Source organism: Delphinus delphis, chromosome 16 (genome assembly GCF_949987515.2).
Source record: "Delphinus delphis chromosome 16, mDelDel1.2, whole genome shotgun sequence".
NCBI classification, from domain to species: domain Eukaryota; kingdom Metazoa; phylum Chordata; class Mammalia; order Artiodactyla; family Delphinidae; genus Delphinus; species Delphinus delphis.
Window position 1 is genome coordinate 21,664,960 of NC_082698.1, and position 16,764 is coordinate 21,681,723.

Below are 16,764 nucleotides of genomic sequence, written 5' to 3' on the forward strand. Positions count from 1 at the left end.
TGATTTTGGCATATCAATGACCTTCTATTTACCCCAATTTTCTCATGTGGAAAATTGAGATGATCATAGCTACCATTCCTGTCTTTCATAATTGTGGAGTTGAAATGCACTACATTGACCAAAAAAAATTGTGGAAGGACATTATAGACCATAATATACTACATAAAATATAAAGGTTTTGAAAATACCATTTCAGTTTCATCTTTAAGGCAAAGGTCACAAGGTCTAGTCTTTGAAGGACCAGTTGTACCAGCTATTAAGCTATTGATTCTCAACTTCCAGCCCACCTTTCTTTATACTATTTTGTAACGGTAGGGTCTGAAAACCACATTTTGGCTTAGCAAACCACTGTAAATTCTGCCTACAGAAGCACTAGAGGAGGCTAGAGGAGGGTGAAAGACTTTACTCTCTTCAGTTTGCTTCCTTTTCCTCTTTTATTTAAATTCCTGTTTTCCTTCTGTTCCTACCTCTGCATTTCTGTTTTTATCACTGTCAGCATAACATTTCTCCACCTCAGTAACCTCAGCACATCCCAGAAGTAGCAGTTAATTCCCGTTTTCAGATTGTCAAACCTTTGCAGATTGTCTCATCATACCTCCTCAAGACACCCACACAAGCCAGTGCCCTTTTCTGCAAAAGTCCAGGTTGCAGCCTCAGAGGGCTCCTTCGCAGAGGTTGATGTCATCTCTGCAGGGGCCCTCCCACAGACCTTGGAATTTAACAATACAATCTCTTCCCTGTTTTTCTCCCAGCCCCAGGGGTGGCAACTGCTTCCTATAGTTGTATAATTTCCAGTTCCTCACTGGCTCCTGATTAATACAGAAATATAAATTAGTGAAGTAGGCTTGGTATAATTGTTAGTCTCACATATTTACACTTGATTTGCATAGTAAACATGCAGTGGTCTTTATTTCCATAGATTTACTTGACCTTCCTCTTTTTATTGCCCACTCTTGCTTTCCCTTTTTAATTGAAGCATGTAACTCTCTCACACTAGCTCAATTTACCCACATCTGCTAAGCACGTGTCCAATGAATATATCACTTTTCTGTTAACATTAGTGGAAAAATTAAGCACAGCTGCAACAAAAAAGACAATTATCACTGGAAGTCAGTACTGAGGGGAAATAGGGAGAGACAGAGAGAGTGACAAACTGGAGAGTACATGCTAAAGGTAATGACTGACTCAGTTCCTGCTGATTGTTACCAGGGAGATGTGAGCTCAATGTCCCTGTATCCCCACATTTTTCATGAGAAGCCAGAAGTCCAGAGTTTTCTATCCCAATTTACAATGCGTATAAGTTACTGGAAAACAATTTAAAATATTGTGCTGGCTAACGTTATGTAGATCAAACAATAGCCATCTGTGGTCAGATCTTGCCCAGTACTTGTCAGATTAGCTTTGTAACAGCATCCGATCCTGTTTCTATAAACCAAACTGTCATGCACATACTCATACTTTCAGATAATCACATTACAGCAGAAGAACAAATACCCTGTAGCCAAGAAGAAAAGCCCAGTAATTAAGGGAAATCATTGATCACATAACCATGATTTCAGAAAGACCTATTAAGAAGTAAGTTATCTTTATCTTTATAACTGAACCGATTTAGGGAAAAGTTGCTGTTGAAAGATTCTGAGGAATAGAAGCTAGATTGGAAAGAAAATCCTCTAAATCACCTTTTTAAAATCACTTGACTATAATTGGCATTTCCTTCTAAAATATAAACCTCAGAATAGTAATAGCAAATTCCAGACCCATGAATAGTATAGCAATTACTTGTACAGAGAAACTGCTGATCACTAGGGGACTTCTGGTAAGTTTTGGAAGATGCTGATGGTGGGTTACCACTTTTCAGTAGTGTATGATTTTAGAACTTCTTAATGGTAGGGAATTGAAACAAATTTGGAGTAAGAGACATTCCTGCATATGATGGTGGGTTGTGAGCATAGTATTTACAATTGGAAGATTCCTGTTTTAGTTTAGAGTCAATTAATTTGTCAACAAATCACTCATCTAATAGGACTACCTGCTAGTTGGCTTAGAAACTGTGAGGAATGCTTTTCTCTTTCCTCTTCATTCTGCTCAACCTGTTTCAGTTACCTAGATTCTCTCCCTATCTTATTCCATTTCCACCTTTCAGGACAATACTGAATTTTCACTGCTCACCTAGGTAGATAATCTTTTTTAAAAAGACTTTATTTTTTAAAGCAGTTTTAGGTTCACAGCAACATTGAAAAGGAGGTATAGAGATTTACCAGAAATTGATGAACTAACAGTGACACATCATAATCACCTAAAGTTCGGAATTTACATTATGGCTCACTCTTGGTGTTGTATATTTTGTGGGTTTACACTAATGTGAATGATATGTGTCCATCATTGTAGTATCATACAGAGTGTTTTCACAGCCTTAAAAGTCCTCTGGGCTCTCCCTATTAATACTTCCCCCCACCTCCAACCTGTACTTACCTTTCTTGCCTTTTCCAGAGTTCCATTTAGTTGGAATAGTACAGTAAATAGCCTTTTTAGATTGGCCTCTTTTAATTATTAATATGCATTTAAGTTTTCTCCATGTCTTTCATGGCTTGATAGTTTGTTTCTTTTTAGCACTGAGTAATATTTCATTGTTAGGATGTTTCACAGTTTATTTAGCCATTCATCTACTGAAGGACATGTTGGTTGCTTCCAAGTTTGGGCAATTATGAATAAAGCTGCTATAAACATCTATTTGTTGGTTTTTAAGTGGATATAAGTTTTCAGCTCCTTTAAGTAAATACCAAAGAGTGTAATTGCTGGATAATATGGTAAGAATATATTCCTGTTGCTTCATGTCCTTGTCAGCATTTGGTGTTGTCAGGGTTCTGGATTTGGGTCATTGTAATAGATATGTAGTGGTATCCCATTATTGTTTTAACTTGCATTTCCCTGATGACATATGATATGGAGCATCTTTAAATATGCTTATTTGCCATTTTCATATCTTCTTGGATAAAGTGTCTGTTGAGATTTTTAGTCCATATTTTATTAGATTGTTTTCTTCTTGTTGACTTTTTAGGATTTTTTGTATAATTTGGATAACAGTCTTCATCACATGTGTCTTTTGCAAATATTTTCTCTTAGTGTGTGACTTGTCATCTCTTGATATTGTCTTCCACAGGGCAGACGTCCAGCTTATCAGTTATATCTTTCATAAATGTTGCCTTTGGCATTGTATTGAAAAAGTCATCTCTAAACCCAAGATCATCTAGGTTTTCTTCAATGTATCTTCTAAAAGGTTTATAGTTTTATGTTTTACATTCATGTCTATGATTCATTTAGAGTTCATTTTTGTGAAGCCTATAAGATCTGTGTCTAAGTGTTTTTTTGTTTGTTTTTTTTTTTGTTTTTGCATGGGGATATCCAGTTTTTCCAGCACCATTTGTTGTAAAGACTATATTTGCTGTGCTTTGCTTTGGCTTGTTTGTCAAAGGTCAGTTGACTATATTTTTGTGGGTTTATTTCTGACCTCTGTTCCATTGATCTGTGTATTCTTTCACCAATACCACATAGTCTTCAATACTGTAGCTTTATAGTAATTCTTGATGTCAGGTAGTTTCAGTCCTCCAACGTGTTGTCCTTCAATATTGTGTTGGCTATTTTGCATTTTTATCTCTCCGTATAATATATAGCTTTTTAAATTACCTTCATTGATTTCTCTAACTTATTTTTTTCTTCTCCTCTCTTGGTAGGCTCTTTCTATAGTTGGCTTCCATGATTCCATATTTTATCTTCCAATAACCCTAGAAGTGAGACTTTTCCATTGTATCTCCTTAAACATTTTATTTTTGAGGTTCAGTCTTCAGTTCATTTCCTTCTTTCTCAATACCCATATGCTGAGCAATTTTATTACATTTTCACTTCAATTAAAGTCTATGTTCTGAGAGATCCTAAAGTTAGAGATTGAGTTCCATCCTCTTTCCTTGATTTCAGACAGATCACTCTGCCTGAGTGTTGGGCATCTCCAAATGGCTGTCAATTAGGCATCTCCACCTTGTAATCATCACAACAGCACTTGCCTTTTTACAACAAACTTACCCTTTGTCCACTGATTTCTACCATCTCTCTTGGAGTTGAAGCCATTAAGCCTGAGCATTTACCTTGACTTTTCCCTCTCTTTTATCTCTCACAGCTAATCAGTCACCAGACTAACTCTTTTCCTCCCTCTCAGTATTTATCAAGTCTCTCTGACCTATCCCCCTTCCCACAACTGCTATCATCTCAGTTGAGGCCTTAATTCCTCTCTTACCTATATTCCTGCTACAAACTGTGAACAAGTCTTGCAGGCTCAAATCCTGCCAATCCATTCTCCACATCATGGCCAAAGAAATTTTACCAAAGCTCAATTACAAGCCACTTTCCAGCTTACAAAATATGCATTGACTTGTTTTATAAATATTTTGTCATCTAGCCTGTGATTAACTTTACAGCTTTCTGTATGTTTCCCTTTGCACCCTTTACTCCTGTGTTCATGTAGGATCATTTCCATTTCACTGAACTTGCCTTGATCTTGAATTTCATATTGCAGCTGCTTGGAAAGCCATTTTCAACCTCTTCCTTCCTTCTACTATGTATTAAGTATTCTCTTCCATCCTTCCTTCCTTTTATTATGTTGAATTTACATATTTGCTTGCTGGTTTCTCCAGTAAGACAAGGAACAATATAAAGATTATAACCTGCATATCAAATCCAATTAGTTGGTGGATATTGTATGAAGCTCTGTGCTGAAAAAATTTCTGAAGATTGACTGGACCCGCTAAAGAAAAGAATAGCATGATTGTTTTTTTTTAACTTTTTGTTTTATTTTGGAGTATTGTTGATTAACAATGTTGTGTTAGTTTCAGGTGTACAGCAAAGTGATTCAGTTATACACATACATGTATTTATTATTTTTCAAATTCTTTTCCCATTTAGGTTGTTATATAATATTGAGCAGAGTTCCCTGTGCTATACAGTAGGTCCTTGTTGGTTATCCATCTTAAATACAGCAGTGTGTACATGTCAATCCCAAACTCCCTAACTATCCCTTCTCCCCACACTTCCCCCTGGTAACCGTTAGTTCATTCTCTAGGTCTGTGAGTCTGTTTCTGTTTTGAAAATAAGTTCATTTGTATCATTTTTTTAGATTCTGCATATAAGCAATATCATACGATATTTCACTTTCTCTGTCTGATTTACTTCACTCGCCTAGAGATTATGACAATCTCTAGGTCCATCCATGTTGCTGCAAATGGCATTATTTCATTTTTTTTAATGGCTGAGTAATACTCCATTGTATATATGTACCACATCTTCTTTATCCATTCCTCTGTTGATGGACATTTAGGTTACTTCCATGTCTTGGCTATTGTAAACAGTGCTGCAGTGAAAGTTGGGGTGCATGTATCCTTTCAGACCATGTTTTTCTCCAGAGGATATATGCCCAGGAGAGGGATTGCAGGATCATATGGTAGCTTTATTTTTAGTTTTTTAAGGAACCTCCATACTGTTCTCCATAGTGGCTGTACCAATTTACATTCCCACCAACAGTGTAAGAGGGTTCCCTTCTTTCCACATCCTCTCCAGTATTTATTGTTTGTGGATTTTTTTGATGATAGCCATCCTGACTGGTGTGAGGTGATATCTCAATGTAGTTTTGATTTGCATTTCTCTAATAATTAGCAATGTTGAACATCTTTTTCATGTGCCTCTTGGCCATCTGTATGTCTTCTTTGGAGAAATGTCTATTTAGGTCTTCTGCTCAATTTTTGATTGGTTTGTTTTTATGATATTAAGCTGCATGAGCTGTTTGTAAATTTTGGAGACTAATCCCTTGTTGGTTACATCATTTGAAAATATCTCTCACATTCTGTGGGTTGTCTTTTTGTTTAACATGATTGATTATTAATGTCTGCTCCATACAAGAGAGTGACAGACACATTTTTGCATTCCTTGTACTAGAAGGCATGGCTGAATCATATTTATCTGAGCACCTGCTATCTGTAAGGCACTGTGTTAGAACCATTATGCCTATTATTTTACTCTTGCAGTCATTGTCTGTGAAGCATAATGCCATTTTTTCAAATGAGATTACTAAATTAGCTTCTTATATAAGAACACACAATAAATGGCAAAGGCAAGATTAACCTCATACTATACCCAATGTTTTTAGAATTGAACAGATTGATAGGAGTATATGATACCCATCCAGCCCTGCGCCAGGTACTGTAAGAAGGACATAAAAGAAGGCATTATCCTTGCCCTCAAGGAGCTCATGTGAATGTGACAGAAAATATGAAGTAATTGGCAAAAAAAAAAAAGAAGGGCTAGACCCTACTCTACATCTTTGATTGTTTGAGAAAAGCAAATGAGAGAAATGAAGAGGAGGTGTTTTATAGTTGGGAGACTATAATGATGGTGGTATAAATTCAGATGCTGTGAAATCTTTCTTGGAGAGTTAATTTCCCCTTATTAAGACAGATCACATTCTCTTTTAGAAAAACAGACTACCTTATGTTCTAATTAGGCCTTGCTATTTTTGGCATGAGTTCGCCTTCTTGAGAAAAGTTAGAATGGACAATAACCTTGTTATTGAAGCTGCAGTTCGGCAGTGAGAATTATCTTTCCCATGCACAAAAGGCCATGTAAGATACTGGAAAGAACCTTGATTCAAAGTCATCCGAGGACAGATAGAAATTCTTATTCTACACTTAGTAACTTTATAATTTTGTGTAAGAGCATATTCTCTGCATCATCCATAAAATGAAGATGATGATACCTACTTCCCAGAATTTTTGTGAAGATTAAGTGAAATAATGCATGCAGAGGTGCTTATGAAATGGAAAGAGCCTTGATGGTGGAAGCAATGATAATGATGGTGCCAATGGCAACAATGACAAGAGAATAATGATGATGTTATCATTGACTTTGGTCAGGATGCAGACTTGGGACCTTCTAGTTCTATATTCCAAATATAGCACTGAAACCTGGCCAGTCTCTCCAGGCTTCTTTGGCCTCCACTCTCCCTAACCTCCTCAAGCAGGTAACATCTGCATCACAAAATTCATTTCAGAAACACATTCGTCTTGAAGAGTTAACTTCTGCTTCATGTATTTTCATACTCAGAGGTAATAATCATGCTTTGAATTTTGCTATAATATTTGGTAGTTCACAGATATTTTTCTTATTAAGTCAATTAATATATGCAACACACTTGAAATAAATCCTGCTACATAGTAAGTCCTATATAAATCTTAGCTGCTATTTGTATTAATGCTATTATCAATATTACATGTTAGTTCATTTAATTCTTAAAACAACACACTGTGAAATAAGTAGAGTGGATTTTTAAATTCCCAATGAACAGATTGAGATGGCAGACCTCACAAAAGTCTAGTGATTGTTAGCATTTAGCTCTTTGCTCAAGGACAGGGAACTTTTATGTTTAAGATGACTTCTCTCAGTACCTGGTGCTTGGCTGGCTGCTCACAGAGCAGGTGCTTGGTCAATATTGTTAAATGTTTATGTAACTGATTTATGAAGGCCGTAGGAAAACCTTGGTTCAGATACCCAGTTAGGTAGAAGGCAAGGATAACATCCACATTAAAGTAAAAAATAAGAATGAATAACTTGATTCAAACATTTATATACAGATAAAACAAGGACAAACCAAAAATAGATGCTGTATAAGCTGCATGAAAGCTTTGCTTGAAATCACAAGGTCATGAATGATTTTAATTTACTTGCTTTTGTTCCTTTTAAGGAAAGTCTGAAAAGGGCTAGTGATCAATACAGTACTTAGAGAGTTGGACAAAAGAAGTAAATGTCCAGGCTCTTGACTGGGGCAAGAATGATTGAGGTGATCTCAGTGATTATCTGTTGAGATAAGGTTCGCTTATGAGCAGACCTTGGTATTCCCCTTTGTAGGATGTGGTAAAAGAGGCAGAGACCTGGAAACTAGCAACTGCCATACTCACAACAGCAACTTGTTATAGAAATATATTTAACTGAGGTCAAGAAAAACAAGTGCTCTAAAGTAACTTGATTCCAATGGCGAGGGAGCATTTGCATTTGCAAAAGTCCACCAACCTTAGACAGGCTTTGCACCAGTGTAGGTGGGGGAGAGGGTGTTTGTGCTACACAAGTAATTCAGAGAACTATTTTTTTACAACAACAATGTTCATCACTCAATGTCTAGTATTATTCGGACAGATGTACCGTGATAAGTTAAGATGATAACTGGCAAAGGAGTATACAGGTTTCTCTTTGTATTATTTTGACAACTCTTCTGTAAATCTAAAATTATTCAAAAATAAAATGTTTATTTTAAAGTGTCTGTTAAGCTTCCTGTTAGTGGAGCAAGGGTACAAAGATTGACTGGGATAGTCAGGGAATGTTTTCAAGAGAAGGTGGTTGTTAAAGTTCTTTCCTTTAAATGAGTAGTGGTAAATAAGTTGGATCAGGGGTAGGGAAGTACTTTTTAATAACCTAATCTTTTTGTCAAATAATATTTCACAACATCTTGCTATGACAGTTACTGAACTACATCATTTTTATTGGATTCATAGTAGTTTCTGGAATAGATGTACACTAAATTAATTATTTCATTATGAATATTTAGGATATTAACATTTTTCTTTCTTTTATAACCAAATCTGTAGGAAACTGATTATTTCCACTTATATTTTAAGTGCCTGCTTAATTTTCTCCCAGTAAACTGTAATCTTTCTGAGGACAGCAGCTGTGTTTATCTTGTTCACTCATTCATCCCCAAAATATGGTGTGATACTCAATAAAACTTTATTGAATAAATGAAGATGTAGTGTATGCAAAGCTATGAAGAGGAAAAAAACCCAGCAAGGCATGTAAGAAACTTGCAAGTAGTTTTGTATAGTTGGAGTGAAGGATGCTCATTGTGGAATTTGGGGAGGCAGGGTTGACATTCACTCTTTAATACAGCCAACAAAATGTTTATTTTGGACTCAGACTGTGTCATGCATTGTAACTACAAAGATAAGGAAGACATATTTGCTCACCCATGGAGCTTATAGGATTGCAGGAACTACAATATGAAGGGCTTTTCTTTCTCTTTGTCATAAAAATTATAAGAAGCTTTTGAAGTATTTTAAATAGGAATCTTAGATCTTTGCATCAGCTGTAGTTCTGCAGAAGGAAACAGAGAGATTCAATATTAGGAAACAGAAGCTCAGTTAGAAGTTTGTTGCAATAGTCTGAGTAGAAATGATGAGTGCTTCCACTAAATTAGTTGTATAGAGACTGCAAAGGAGGGGCTGGAGGGGTAGCTGAGATTAGGAGGAAGTGACGTGGTGGCAACTCTGAGAGATTTAAGAGGAAGAAGCTGGATTAAGATCAACCAGGAGGCAGCATCAGCTGTCATCTATGACTTGATTTGTTGTGGAGAAAGAAGAGCAAAGAAATGGAATATGAATCTCAATTTGATGGCTTGCATCACTGGATGGGTGGAAATAGCACATACTAAGGAAGGTAAGATCGAAGACAGTGCAGTCTGTTATGGGTATGGGATGGGCTTTTGCAACATGTTGAGTTAGATTTAACTGTGAAACTCCTAGGTGAAGATGCCCAGTAGGTAATTGAGTAACGTGGTTTCTAGGAAGAAAGCTCTGGGCTGAAGATATGGATGTGTGTACATATTGATTTGAAAGGCCATATCTCTAGTCCTTCCTTTATATAATCATTATAAATGAGTTTACGCATTTGTAAACTTATGAGTTTACTTGAGACTAAGTAGACAAGAAGGAAAAATAATCTAGAATGGACTCTGGAGAACACCAGTGTTTAAGATGAAAAAAGAGGAGCTTAAGAAAGAAACATATTTGGAAGTCATGGTCAGAGTGGTGGGAGGGGTAATAGGTGAGAATGATGTAGGAGAGTGCATTAAAATGTGGTTCAGGAAGTAGGGACAATTCCACACTACCAGGTGTGAATGAGGGGGTCAAATGATGATGCTCCTGTGAGTGATAGGACGTACAGTTAGGAAGCCATCCATAGTCTTAATTAGAGCAATGCCAGGCACCGTGCTGATTTCTTTACAGGGAAAATTGCATTTAATTTATACAACAATTTATGAGGCAGGTAATATAATCCTAATTTTACAGATGGAGAAACATTAGCTTAACTGCCTTACAGCCACACAACTAGTTAGAGGTAAAACACATAATCACACCTAGGAAAGCTGATTCTGAAAACTGCACTTTGAGTAACTAAGCTCTACTGTGCCACCCACTGACACATCTAATTAATTTCAATTTAGCACTGGACAGTTTAGAGTTTTATCTTGTCCTTCAATTTTTCATAAACACATACTAATTCTCCAGTGCTATTCTGAAAGCATTCTTCCGAATGAGACATACCATATGCCTCCATGTGTTGCCCCAAGTTTTTAGCCCCAAGCAAGTTACCCATAGGTGTCCCGTAAATTCCATTCAACAAATTAGATAGAAAAGAAATGAGCATTTAAGGTGTCAGAGTAAAGACAGAGAAGCCAAAGTGTCCTCCAGTGAAGCAAGTGGCAGATTGAAAGGGCAATGCAACTACTATTGACTATGATCCCTAGTTCTAAGCATTAAATCATTATACTTCTCTAATGATTTATGTGTGGAATTTCCAAGGTTATAAGACGAGGCTACACACAGACCTTTAATACAACTGTAATGGGTTAATAATGCATATTCTATACTTAATGCATGAGAAAGTAAACTGCAGGAATTGCGCAAAAGAGGTCAAACTTCGCTGGTAGGCAGGTCCTTTGAGCTTAGAGTCTGGAACAAAGTATTGTAGAAGGAGAATACCTCTCCTCTTCCAGCTAATAAATAAATCACCAGTTGTTTTATATTTTAAAACAACTGAACAGCACTCCAGGGCTCTGTAACAGTTTTATTCTCTAGATCCGTTGGCACACAAGCCATTGTCTTAATTGTGTGCATAATCATCTGCTTAAGAGACACCATGTATTTTGCATCCTTCTGAAAAGTGGGAACCATGGATATCTTTTGCATAAAACTGGCTGCCATGATACAATAGGGGAGAAATATATCTTACCATCTTGATGACAGCCTGTGAAACCGAAACTGGGCAATACAGATGACTTTGAGCAAATGGAATCTTGTATTCTTTGACAGTGTAATTATTACTCTCTGTCAGCTTATTCTACTTTTTCATAAAAATCACTTAATAATTCACAAAGATATTACTTTTGCCATCAAATATCACTTTTGGAAACGTTATTGATTTAGGAACTCCTATATTAAAAATGGCTAATTACTAAATGCACGCGGTGCCATAACCTGAGAGTCTTCCCATCTTGAAAGTTTTGTTTGAATAGTTCAGTCCCAATGTAGGACATTGGGGAGACCTAGAGGGCTGCATTAAGTATCTACTGTTGGGTATTGGGAACCCAGAGAGTCAACAACTCAATTGCAAAGAATTTAGGAAAGTAATGCTACTATTTTTACAAGAGAGACTTTTTCTAATAACAGACATAGGTTATTATAAGCTCATTTTTAAACTTATATTTAAAGCCTTGTCTTTAAAGACTTCTGTTTGAGCTAAAGTACACTGGAAATGGGTGCTTTTTGCTTTTTTTTTTTAGATTATTTTTAGAATTTATTTACATGAAGTAAAATTCACTGTTTTGGGTATAGACTAACATGAATTTTTACCAACATATTCATTCCTGTATCCACCACCACAATCAAAATACAGAGCAATTCTGTCACTCCTTCCAGATTCCTTTTTTTTGCCCTTTTATATTCAATCTGCTCCACCCTCCCTCAGTCCCTGGCAACCACTGAGCTGTTTTTTGTCCCTATAGTTTTGCTTTCCACTGTTGTATGAATAAAATTATACAGTAAGCAACATTTTGAGTCTGGATTCTTTCACTTAGAATAATGCATTTGAGATTCATTCATACTGTGTGTATCAATATTTTTTATTGATGAATCCTACTCCATTGTATAGAATACCATAACTTGTTTAGCCTGAAAAAATGCATTTGTAATGCCATGATGGCAGTGATAATGACACATGGCATTGTGCAAATGCATATTGTGTGTCAGACATTGTTTTAGCTCTGTCCACATACTACCTGTTGGGGAAGGTCATCGAGAAGACATGACCAATGGTTTGACCTGCCAGTTGGACCTGGAGAACTGGGGGCTCCTCACCCTCTTTCCTGTCCTTAGAATGTGCCTTCCATTTGCCTTCCCCACTCCCAGAAGCTGCCCCAAGGATACAGCCTTGAGGTAATAATGTGGTAATGAGACTCTCTGGACTACTCTGCAGCCAGTTAAGGCCTTTATATAAACTTTTAAGATTCTGGGGTAAGGGAAGTGCAGAAATCTAGTCACCTTGGGGCCACCCAAGATAAGCCTTGTAGGTCAGTCCCCTTGCTTATTAAGCCGGCCACCTATCGACCTGAAGTGGTCTGCCCCTTTCTTTGGTCTCTCCCTGCCCTCTGCCTAACGGAGAGAGTCTGTTTCAGATTATACCCCGTAATTTCCTAAGGAGGTTCATGAATCAATAATGCCTCATTTAATTTCGTCATCATATGAGCCAAGCAAATCACTATTCAACTTCATAGAAAAGAACATGGAGGCAAGAATGTTAAGTAACCTCCCTAGGATCACACCATTTATAAATGCCATAGCCTGCATTTGAATCTGGGCAAGCTAACTTCAGAACCTATCATTGGAACCACCATTATAAACTGCTTCCCAGTAATAGCTAACAAGTATTGAGCTTTTGCCCTTGGACCATTGTAAGCATCTCCTCAATTCATTTCCACATGAATAAAGGTAGATTGAGAAAAATGAGGCTTACAGAGATTATGCAACTTGCCCCAAATCACACTGATAATATTACCTAATTTTCAACCAAATTGTGAAAACTAGGTCTCAGTACCTTTAGAGGTATTTAGTTTTGATCACTTTCTGGGTTTCAATTTTTTTATTGTTTCCTCTTATGACATTGCATTTCCAATTCATCTCAGCATGCACAGAGCCTTTTGCAGTTGGAATAACTTGTTGGGCATTGATATAAATCATCTTCCAGCCTTTAAGATTAGATAATAAAATATATATGGCACAAAAGAGACCTAGTCTCTGTCTTGATTTATCTCTGTCTGTGGGGAATTGAACAATTTTTTTTAAAATCTACTATCCTGATTCAAACTACATGGAGTTGACACGTGAAAAAAAATGTTATATTCATTTTAACTTAGGTTGTTCCTAAAGAGGTTAAATCTTTATTCCAGAGTAAAGATAATAATAAAATTTGTTCCTAGAATGCATATGCTATCACCTTAGCATGAGCACTGCAGAATTGAAAGCAACCATCTTCAGTAGAAATGACTAAAGGGAGGATGTGATTTTATTTTTCAACTGTATTTACAGTAATTATAATGTAATTGGCTCACATCTTTAAGAAAAAAGGTCTTGAAGTACTTTACATATTTTAATTAGTACTCACTGTACTAAGGACATAGATATTATGTCAATTTTATTGAGGCATAGGACATAGAAAGCAAATTTGAAGTCTTAGGGTTGAAGTCATGGCCTGCTGGTAATACTGTTTCCTGGTGGAAACAGATCTGTTAAATGAAAGACTAGGAAACAACAACCAGCAAACTCTGTGGTCTAACATTTCAGCAAAAAGGCACCCTGCACATCCCAGCAGTCCTTCAGATTATTAATTTCCCACTAACTTGCTATGTAAGAAACATATCCTGAATACTCTTTCCTACCCTCCTTTCTGGATTCATTTATAATATATTATTGTGGAAAAGGGAGGAATGTGGTAAGTACGGGCGGGGGTGTGTATCTCTTTTCTGAACAACCTTAAACATTCTGGTCAACTATCTCACCCACGATTTTGATTTCCACATACATTTGGGTTACTACAGGATCTTTGTCATGGAACAGAAGATGTGTTCTGATGTGAGATTAGGACAGGACCAACCTTGATATGGGGCAGGGATTATGGTACTGTTTCTCATTCTTCATATGAGTGGTAGTTATCAGCTTCTTGCAAATTTCAGCTCAATATAAGGTGATTATTTTTTTAGATAATTGGAGTTGTCCAGAATGGACTAGTTTGTCTTTGAAGGCAATGAATTATAGAGAAAAGATTACTGCATTTAGTGGGTAGTTTGACTAGATGCAGAGCAAGGCTTCATCCAGTTCTAAGAAACTGACTGGAAAATTAGTTTAAACTTTTAACAATAAATTTATTGAAGTATAATTTACATATAATATAAACTGTACCTGCTTAAATATATAATTTGATAAGTTTATTTTGCCATCTTACACATTTTTAAGCATACAGTTCAGTAGTGTTGTCAATTCACACTGTTGTGCAACAGATCTACAGAACATTTTCATCCTGCAAAACTGAAACTCTATATCCAATAAGTAACAACTCTCCACCCCCTTCTTCTGCCCAGGTCCTGTAATCACCATTCTGTTTTTTGTTTCTATAAATTTGACAACTTTAAATGCCTCATGTAAGTGGAATCCTACATATTTGTCTTTCTGTAATTGGTTAATTTTACTTAGTGTAGTGTCTTCAAGGTTCATCCATGTTGTAGCATGTGACAGGATTTCCTTCCTTGTTGAGACTGAATAGTATTCCGTTGTTTATATATACAACATTGTGTCTATCCATTCATTCATTGATGGGCATTTGGGTTGCTTCTAACTCTTGGCTATTGTCAATATGCTGCTGTGAACATGGGCATGCAAATATCTCTTTGAAATCCTGCTTTCAGTTATTTTGCATATATACTCAGAAGTGGGATTTCTGGATCATTTGGTAATTCTATTTTAATTTTTTTTGAGGAACTGCTACACTGTTTTCCATAGTGGCTGCACCATTTGACATTTCCACTAACAGAGCACATGGTTCCAGATCCTCCACATCCTCACCAGCACTTATTTTGTTTTTTATTAAAGTAGCCGTCCTAATGGGTGTGAGGTTTAGTTCAAACTTTTACAACTATACCATTCATGAATCAGGGCTTCCCTGGTGGCGCAGTGGTTGAGAGTACGCCTGCCGATGCAGGGGACACGGGTTCGTGCCCCGGTCCGGGAAGATCCCACATGCCGCGGAGCGGCTGGGCCCGTGAGCCATGGCCGCTGAGCCTGCGCGTCCGGAGCCTGTGCTCCGCAACCGGAGAGGCCACAACAGTGAGAGGCCCGCGTACCGCAAAAAAAAAAAAAAAAAAAAAAAAAAATCATGAATCAAAAACCACAAAATTTTCCTGGTTCAGATAATTTTAATTGTTATTAATTATAAATGACTTTGTATATGCCCCTTCACCTCTCCTTGCAATTTTTCTAAGACATTAGATGAGAATAAGAATAATAATAATACACATCCTAAAAACAGAGTTTTGGATATTATATGTGATATATAGATACAGATATATAGATATATATCTATAAGCATAGTATGTAGAAAAATATAGTTATAAATATAGTTGATTATATGTGATGGATCGTTATACATGATTGAATCCTTGTATACAATAAGATACAGCAAACAGAGATATGGTAAACTTCCTTGGCAAATTTCCTTATATAGCTGCCTTCCATTCTCTGTCTCACGCCCCACTTCCCTGGGATCACCTCCCAAATTAACTGCTTGCCTAGAGTCCTTGTTTCAGGGTTTGCTCCTAGGGAAACCAGACTAATACAAATACCTAATCCTTCTTAATCATGAAAATATAATATTTATTTAAAGTTTGAATTAGGAGGAGTATATTTAATGGACCTAGCACAGTTCCTGGCAATTATCTTTATTTCTGGTGTTCTGTTTTGATTGCTATACTCATCTTATAGTGTGAAGAATGATTCATAATCCTTTAACACCCCCCCCCCATCTCTTCCCCTAGAGGGAGAATGATAACTCTCTATAGAGCACTACACAATCAGAGGTTGAGAATCTCAGACCTGAGCAAGACCGACAGCAGCACAAGGGCCATTTTCTCCATGTCTGTTAACAAATATAAGGGTTGTGTTTGACGGTGTCATTTGTCCCTCTGCATTTTCTCTTCTGATCATCGGAAGATAAGCAGTGATGAAAAATAAGAGGAGTAGAAATAGGAATAATTCTGTGCAGATTTAAAGACTGTTTGACCTAACTGAGGCTGATTCCTGGAAAGAAGTGTGTAGAGGGTGGATTTTTCTGTTCTGGTGAGGCCCACATGAAACGCTCCGCTCTTCTGAAATGGTAGGTGTGTAAATGAGTAGCAGTCAAAATGCACCATGGGCATGAGGATGCAGCCTCCAATTTTCTTATGAAATCCTTCCTCTTACTGATTTCTGCCTGCTCTAATCTATCTCAATAATCATCTGGATCCTCTGGAGGTAGGATCAAAAATGAAAAAAAAAAGTGTGTTCCATATTTGTCTGACAGCAACATCTGCACAACTCAAATTCTAAATCAAAGCATCTTCACTAAGCCCTTGCTACAATTCACGCATTCCCAGGTCAATATTTTTTCTTCTCTTCCCTGGTTTCCATTGTGTTCTATACTGTCTTCGTGACTGTCATTTTGTATTAAACTCCGTTTACTCTCACCCTGGATTGAATGTGAGCTCCTAGGGGATAGGAACCAAACTTCTTTCTTCTCTCCTTCTCTGGGATCCAGCATAATGTTTGGCATATATTTATAGATAAAAATTTCAGTATCTAGCATTAAATCTATAAA